The 8,476-nt window shown below is 39.1% G+C and overlaps 1 pseudogene; it reads right to left on the bottom strand.

The window, feature by feature from the left end:
* Positions 1 to 7,420: 7,420 nt before the first annotated feature.
* Positions 7,421 to 8,155, bottom strand: LOC142106603 (E3 SUMO-protein ligase NSE2-like; annotated as a pseudogene).
* Between the last annotated feature and the right edge of the window lie 321 nt (positions 8,156 to 8,476).

The raw sequence follows: 8,476 nt of genomic DNA, 5'->3' as shown, positions 1-8,476 counted from the left end.
AGTTGCAGTTTACAGATAATTATATTTCTGTTCAACTCCTTTTAGTGAATAAGCAGTTTGGGGCTGATTCATGTTGGAATGCAATGTGAACGCAATTTGCATTTTTAAATATCTGGGGCCTTATTCATTAAGGATCTTAAATGGAGAGGTATCTTATTTCAGTCTCCTGGACAAAACCATGTTACAATGCAAGGGGTGCAAATTAGTATTCTGTTTTGCACAAGTTAAATACTGACTGTTTTTTCATGTAGCACACAAATATCAACTTTAAATTTCAGTGTACAAATAAGCTATCAAGTATCTGTGTGCTACATGAAAAAAACAGTTAGTATTTGACTTATGTGCAAAACAGAAAACTAGTTTACACCCCTTGCATTGTAACATGGTTTTGTCCAGGAGACTGAAATAAGATACCTCTTCATTTAAGATCCTTAATGAATCAGGCCCCTGGTGTAAATTGCACACACGTATACCATATTCAAGTACAAGCAGATCTCAAGAAACATTTCCACTTGAATATGGGTGTAAGTACGCTCTGAATATATACTAATTGTCGTATGCAAACAGAACACACCGCAGGATATACATGATAGGACCATATAAAGTCCTATTAGAAAGCATGCCAAAAGAAAAATCTATGAAATGTATAAATAACTCTTAGGCTGGGTACACATTACAGGTTTTTCATCCGACTATTGGGTCAATCTAGCGATAAACGGCCGTTCAGGCCAATATTGCATAAGTGAGTATAGTTGAACGATGAACGACAGCAGATCCAAAGTACAGATCAACGTTTTATTTGATGGTTCAGTAGAACTATAAATCTCATTCCAATCTCCTTCCGATCCCGTAGTGTGTTGGAAATCACGACCAATTGCTCGACCAACTGCCAATAGTTCCTCAATCAGTGACTCCTTTCTGGACATGTATATTTATATTTATGATGTGTCTCTACCTCTCTCACATGGTGCGGTGTCAGAATATCAGTCAAATGGGAATAATGTGCTTTTAATGGAGAAGCAATAATAGACCGGTTTTACTTGCTCCATATGACATTTATGTGTTCCTGTATGTGTATACAACATGCATTCTTATCACATGTGAAAATACATATTTTCTTTAAAGTATCATTAATTTCCTGATGTCATGTGTGTCTATGTATTTTATTTCATATTATTATTATATGTAACTACTTTTAAAATACAATGGCATAACAGCCTTAAATTTATGTGTAATGATTGTACATTTTAAGGCCATTAAAACTTCTATGTGTATAGAACTTTGTTAAAGTAATGGCCGAGTAGGAAGCAATTTATATAGATGTGTATTGAATATGTGTATTGCATATGTCTCCTGCATAATTAGACACGTGTCCATCCTGTTGAGACCAAAAGAACTGAGTTGTGTATTGCATAGATGTGTATTGCATATGTCACCTTGGATAATTTTTCACCTGCATCCACCATGTGTGTCTCCCAAAGGTCATAGATGTGTAATAAACATGTTAATCGGTTTTCCCTGCAAGTGCACCAAATAAGCCACAAAAGTGTTCTCAATAGCATTTATTTTTAAACAATATTTAGTGAAATGTATGTAGAAAACAAATAAATAGCAGAACTTTTTAATCCACTAACATATTTAACGTTTTACCAGACTACTGCTTTTTACTTTCTCATATGTTTGAATTAATTCCAGATAATTTTTCTTCAGTTTGTTGAACTTTTCTTAACATTATTGATGTTAGTCCCTAATTCTTTAAAATATATGTTCAGCTTTTCCATCTTCCCCACCACACCTTTTCCATCACCAGAAGTACTATTAAAATGACTGCATCCTTCTTTACTTCCAAACTTTCGCCAGATATGACCATTTTATCTATATGGGAAAGGAAACATTATATATCGAATGAACATTATTATATTGAATGAAGAAACGGAACAAAAGTTTGTTTCTACCAGAGGCACTACAACCATTTTCTCACCTTGGACACTACTTGAACTCACTTTATGCTGATGTCTCTCTTGACTCTGGCCAGGCATGCTGCCCTGCTGGTCCATACCAACTAAAATATAGACGCCATTTTTTCACTATAACGGAACAGGGTGCATCTTGTGTTTTCTTAAAGTTTTAAATGGTTTTTAATTACCTTATTTGTGTGTTTCACTTTTATTTCTCCAATTTCTTTAATAGTCATTACAGCATCTTCTTCCATTTTCATTTTTGAGCAGCTACGCAGCACACTTCTTTGTGCATTGTTTTTACTGTAAATAGATGTCAAACTTTTATTAATCACACTAATCGTTATTGTTGCCGTTAATTACTAACACCGTTTACTAACAAGTTTTAAACATTTTTAATAACCACTGTTAATGCCCACTTTTTTAATGTTATTTCAGATTCTCAAAAGCCTTCTTTGCTTTTTATTTTTAAGTGGAACCACTGTTTTTGGATTTGGAATTTTGTTCTTTCTTTCCTGACTTTATCTCTGATCTGATTTATGAGTTTCTGCATAATCACTGCTTTTCTGTGATTAAGTTTGTTTTCAATATTTTCACTTTGACAGTCATAGTCATGCTGGTCCAGTACTCTCATCATCATTTCTATTTTCCTTTGTCTCATTGGCTTTGCTCTTTAAATGGGAGTTTTTTTCCAGTGATGTTCAGCCCTTTAATTATATTTATTTGAAATATGGCTGCAGGGACGCCATGTATAATTTCAGTGTGTGCAAAATCACAATCTTTTGAAACGACATTAAACATGACAAAAACCGCTGCCCGGATGGTTAGTTGTGCAAAAATTGTTTAAAACGTGCATAGTGTGTCATCGACCGATCAGAACTCCAGTCGTAGGTACAATCGAAGGTACAATCCGTTGATGGAAAATTATGTAGTGTACACCAAGCCTTAATTCTATAATCATTTTTTAAAAAATACTACAAATATATTGTTAATTTAAATTAAATACATCAATCAGGATGTTCTTAAAGGTGACATTCTACTGTGCCATAGCTCACCTAGAAACAGGAGAGGTGGCAGTTTTCAGTGCTGAAAAACACATTATAGGGCTGGCAGTGTAATTAAAAGTCTCCAGTGACATTGTACTGTGTTATCAAAATGGATTCACAGCAGTACACAGAAGACCAGGAGCACCAAGCAGCTGTTGGCACCAGTCATGATGCTAGTAATCCATCTACGTCATCTGCTAAAGCCTATGTTAAAGTGTATAGTGCTTTTAAGTCAGGGAAACAAAAATGTAAAAAAATCTAATTTTCCCTTGGTAAAGAAAAAAACTCCTGTAATCCAGGCAAAGATAAGTGCTGAAAAAAATAAAATTGCCAACATGCCATTCTACACATGCAGTGGCAAGGAAAGAATCAGGCCTTCACCTTTATTTATGAGTGCTAGTATTGCAACTGTCAGTGAGCCATCTTCTTGTAAGGTCAGTCATGACGATACAAGACCTTGGCGTTCTGACTCGAAAAGTAGTGCCCAAATACTTTTACGTGTAAAAGCCGAGCTGCAAGAAAACAGTAAGGCATTAGAAGAAACAAGATGTTCAGATTCAGAAATGACACAAATCCCTGAGGAGAGTCTATCCACGAGTGCTAGGTGTAAGCCTGAACTTTCTGATAGTCTTCTTATAAAGAAGCCTACTTTCAGGATTTCTGCAGATGAGCAGCCCAAGTGTAGCCAGTGATATACAAATTAAGGATTCCACTTTGGAATTGCAACAGGATGAGGGGGATATTTGTGTAGCTGATAATGGCGCTAATGAGGATGATGTTAAGTCCTGCACCAGTGGAAGCAGTTCTTGCACGTGATAAGAAGAAGGCCATTGTCATGCCTGGGCATAAGACCAAAAAATCCACCTCTTATGTGTGGAATTATTTTTACCCTAATCCTGACAACAGTTGTCTAGCCATTTATAGCATTTGTAAAGCCACAGTCAGTGTAGAGGTAGGGACGTTAACCATCTAGGAACCTCATCCATGTTACGCCATTTGAAGCAAGTTCATGGCAAGCTGTTGGGAAAATTTCAAACCTATTCAAAAAACATAACAATAAGCAGTCCATCATCAGCTAGCTCCCTTCTCTCACCTAAATCCCGGCACCTGCAAACTACACACAGAACACCGTCCTCATCAATATTCTCTGTAGCGATCGGAGTTAGTGGCTAAGGCTAGAAGAAAGCTCAACTATCTATGATTCCTCTGAAGAGTTATTGAGCATCCCACTGCTGCTGCTGCTGGGGGTGGATCTTCAACCCAGAAATAGACCAGGAAGAAGACTACTAGAAGTTTACAACAATTGACAATTAAACAATCCTTTGCAAGAGGAAGCAAGTATGTAAGGAGTCACCCAGTCGCCAAGTGGATCACAGGCGCCATGGCGACTATGCTAGTATTAGTCCAATATGCGTTCAAAATCCACTATTAATGCAGCTGATTTTAGACAGTTAATTGAGGTCTTGTGTCCCTGTTACCAAATTCCATCAAAACACCATTTTTCAAGAAAAGCTATTTCTCACATGTACAAGAAGGTTCATAAAAATTTAATAATTGGGCTACAAAAATGCCATTCTACCCACTGCACACTTAACCACAGATATGTGGACAAGCGGAACTGGAAAAACTAAAGATTGTGGATTGTGACAGCCCACTGGGTTGGAGATTAGCCTTCACCAGCAGGAACAGCAGAAGCGTGTACCGAAGAACGTCACATTTTTCAGAGGCAGGCTACTCTGTGTATCACTGACTTCACTAAGAGGCATACAGCTGACAATCTGTTACAAAAGCTAAGGGATGTCATTGCAACATGGCTTATCCCGTTTGGACTCTCCTCAGGATATGTAATTTCTGATAATGCCACCAATATTCTGAGAGCATTACAGCATCACATTCCCTGTTTTGCTCACGCAATCAACTTGGTGGCACAGAGCTTTTGAAAAATGACTGGGACATGCGGGTGATGCTGTCTGTGGCCTGCAAAATATCTGGACATTTCACCATTCTGCAACAGCATGTAGGAGACTGCAGCAGCTACAAGAACAATTTAATTTGCCCTGCCACCAACTGAAGCAACAGGTGGTGACAAGGTGGAATTCCACCCTGTATATGCTTCTGCGGATGGAGGAACAGTGAAAAGCCATCCACACTTACTCCACAAGCCATGACATTGGGAAAGGAGGGGGGATGTATTTTAGTCAAGTGCAGTGGAGAATACTTTCCGTGTTGAAGGTGCTGAAACCATTTGCAGTAGTCACCTGTGAAGTGATTTCAGACACTGGTAGCTTGAGTCAAGTTATTCCTTTAATTAGACTTTTGGAAAAGCAGCTTGAGAAACTGAAGGAGCAGATGAAACAAAGCCATTCTGCTAAGTATGTCGGACTTGTAGATCAAGAACTTTATTCACTTCGCCAGGATCTAAGAGTTATCAAAATCCTGAAATCAGTTCACTACATTTTGGTGACTGTGCTTGATTCTAGGTTTAAGAGCTATGTTTTCTCTTCGTTTCCAACTGACCCAGATCTCAAGAGATGCAAGGAGCTCCTGGTGAGCAAGATGACAGCTCAAGTGTTACGTGACAGGACAGCATCTCCTTCTTCAGTTTCTCAGTCAACTGCTGCTAGGAATAAACTTAGCTTTCCCAAGAGATCCAGGGATCATGCAGATGACTCAGCACAACATTTTTACATCTGGTCTGGTCTAAAAGAATTGACCAAAAACAGTGACACCGTAACTCCACCCGATCCTACTATCAACATCCAAAGGATGGTGGAGGATTATTTTAACGACAGCATAGAAATATACACGTCAGACAGTCCCTTTACATACTGGGAGGAAAAAAAAGGGAATTTTGAGCCCCATGTACAAACTCGCTTTGCAATACCTAAGCTGCCCACCCTCCAGTGTATACTCGGAAAGAGTTTTCAGCACAGCCGGGAACCTTGTCAGCCATTGGCATAGGAGGCTACTTCCTAAAAATGTGGAAAAGAAGATGTTCATCAAAATAAACTGCCTTTACCACCAATTGCATCAAAGTACAGAGACTCCTGTAATGGTAGATTCCAGCAGCTTTAAGCCCATTGTTAGCTTGTTTTGTGGGGGCCCAAACAAACCAGGCACTTCAGCCACAAAAGTGGCACTCCTTGTGGCTGAAGTGCCTGGTGTGTTAAAGTGTGCATATCCTATTTAAGATCCAACATAATGGTGAGTGGGAGGGCCCAAGGACAATTCCATCTTGCACTGTTTGACATTTTGGGCTTGGTGTATCAGCTTGTGTAACAGTTGACAGTTCAGATTTCAACAGTATCATTAGGTCACCAATTCACATGGTGCACAGTATGATTAGGTAAACTATTCAATTGTGGACAGTATTATTAGAGAGCTAGGGATATGGTTAAGGACAGGTCTAGGGACAGGGATAGGGAGAGGTCTAGGGATAGGGACACATCTACGGATAGGGACAGGGTTAGAGTTAGGGATAATACTGTCTACATTTGACTTGTTAACCTAATAAATACTGTCTACATTGCAATTGATGCCCTAATAATACTAATGATGTCATTATATTGTCGACTTTATAACCTTGTCTACTCTGCTGCCCATCAATCATACTATGTCAATCTAATATAAGGGTGGATGGGAGTTCCAAAGGACAATTCCATCTTGCACCACTTTTTTGTTTTCTACCACTGCTATTTGGCAATGTTTCCTAAATGTGTATGAACTGTCATGTGTTTGTGCCATTACTAATCGACAGAGCAACCAGGCAGCTCACTGCAGTCTTAGAGTTTATTAACAGCACTTTTAGTTTAGCTGCCTTAAGCCCATTGTTAGCTCGATTTGTGGGGGCCCAAACAAACCAAGCACTTCAGCCACAAAAGTGGCACTCCTTGTGGCTGATGTGCTTGGTTTGTTAAAGTGTGCATGTCCTTTTTAAGATCCATCATAAGGATGGGTGAGAGGGCCCAAGGACAATTCCATCTTGCACCATTTCTCCTTTCAGCTACCGCTGTGTGCCAATGTTACCTAGATGTGCTACTGTCGTGTGGTTTGCAAAACTTAGCTTTCCCAAGACACCCATTGATGATGCAGATGACTCAGCACAACATTTTGACATCTGGTCTGGTCTACTCTAAAAGAATTGACCAAAATCCTTGACACCGCTCCCATAACTTCACCTTATCCTACTATCAACATCCAATGAATGGTGGAGGATTTTTTTTTTTTTTAACGGTATAAAGGCAACAGTTTTATTAACAAAGAACAACACTGCTTGCAGAAGTAATGTAAGCAGCATGGATGTCAAAATAGACGTGCATATGTATTACTCAAACCTTTCACTTTGCTGCTTTTTCATCAGTATTGCACAAAGTGTTTGTAATCTACACTTTACATCAAAGGTACTTAGCTATACTTTCATTTTTTGGGGGTCAGTGCCGATTTGAAGCTCAGTGATGACCTTGATTTTTGCTGTGAATGTCAATGAATGACTCTTTTTAGTGCATTGTCTGGAACAAGATCTGATATACTCATGTCAGAGTAATCACAGCCAATTTTTGGACATTTGGTGGATTTACCCTTCTGAAGTTAGTTTTAAGTCATCTGTTCAATTGCTTCTTTCTCATACGTGTGACCACATACTTTGTTTTTCACTGTGTTCACCATCCCCAACTGTGTTATAGTAGTGCTCTGGGTAACTGCGTTTTCCTCGTCTTCATCTTCCAAAGCTTAGTCTGCAGGGTCCAGTGACACACCCATTTGTTTTCTCAGGTGTCTTAGCTGTTCTTTAAACTGGACATATTTATTGTCCTGCCTCAGGGCCTCCTCTGTATTAATCTTCTGAAGCGCATTGTATCTCTCGTGTACAAGCTCTCTTAAATCTGTGATCTCATCCGATGGGTCACGTTTTAACTAAATTACAGTCTCCTCAACTACATATATAAATTTGTTTAAATCTTTGTTCAATGCAGTGTATTCCAACATGACGGATTCCATGTTGCCCACATGTCCAGTGTCATATTCTGTCTGAAGCAAATCTAATGTCACACCAGTTGTAATATCTACTCCTACATAAGTTTGGCAGTTCTTCAGGTATGAGAGGGAGGTATCCACAGAGGAGAAGGAGATTAAAGATGCTGCACAAGCAGACATGGTTTAATAATGTAGAGTTCATTGACAACACTGTTGGGTTTAAGGCAGCTAAGCTATTGGTAGCTTGTTTTGTGGGGGCCCAAACAAACCAAGCACTTCAGCCACAAAAGTGGCACTCCTAGTCGCTAGAGTGCTTGGTTTCTTAAACTGTTTATGTCCTTTTCAATATCTTACATAAGGGTGAGTGGGAGGGCCCAAGGACAATTCCAGCTTGCACCACTTTTCCTTTTTTACTGCCACTGCTGTGTGGCAATGTTTCCTAGATGTGCTATGAACTGCCGTGTGTTTGTGTCGTTGCTCTGTCACTTAGCATCCAGCCAG

This window comes from Mixophyes fleayi, chromosome 11 (assembly GCF_038048845.1).
Source record: "Mixophyes fleayi isolate aMixFle1 chromosome 11, aMixFle1.hap1, whole genome shotgun sequence".
Classification (NCBI taxonomy): Eukaryota; Metazoa; Chordata; class Amphibia; order Anura; family Limnodynastidae; genus Mixophyes; species Mixophyes fleayi.
Note: the sequence above shows the minus strand (reverse complement) of the source record. Positions and strands in the feature narration are given on the sequence as shown.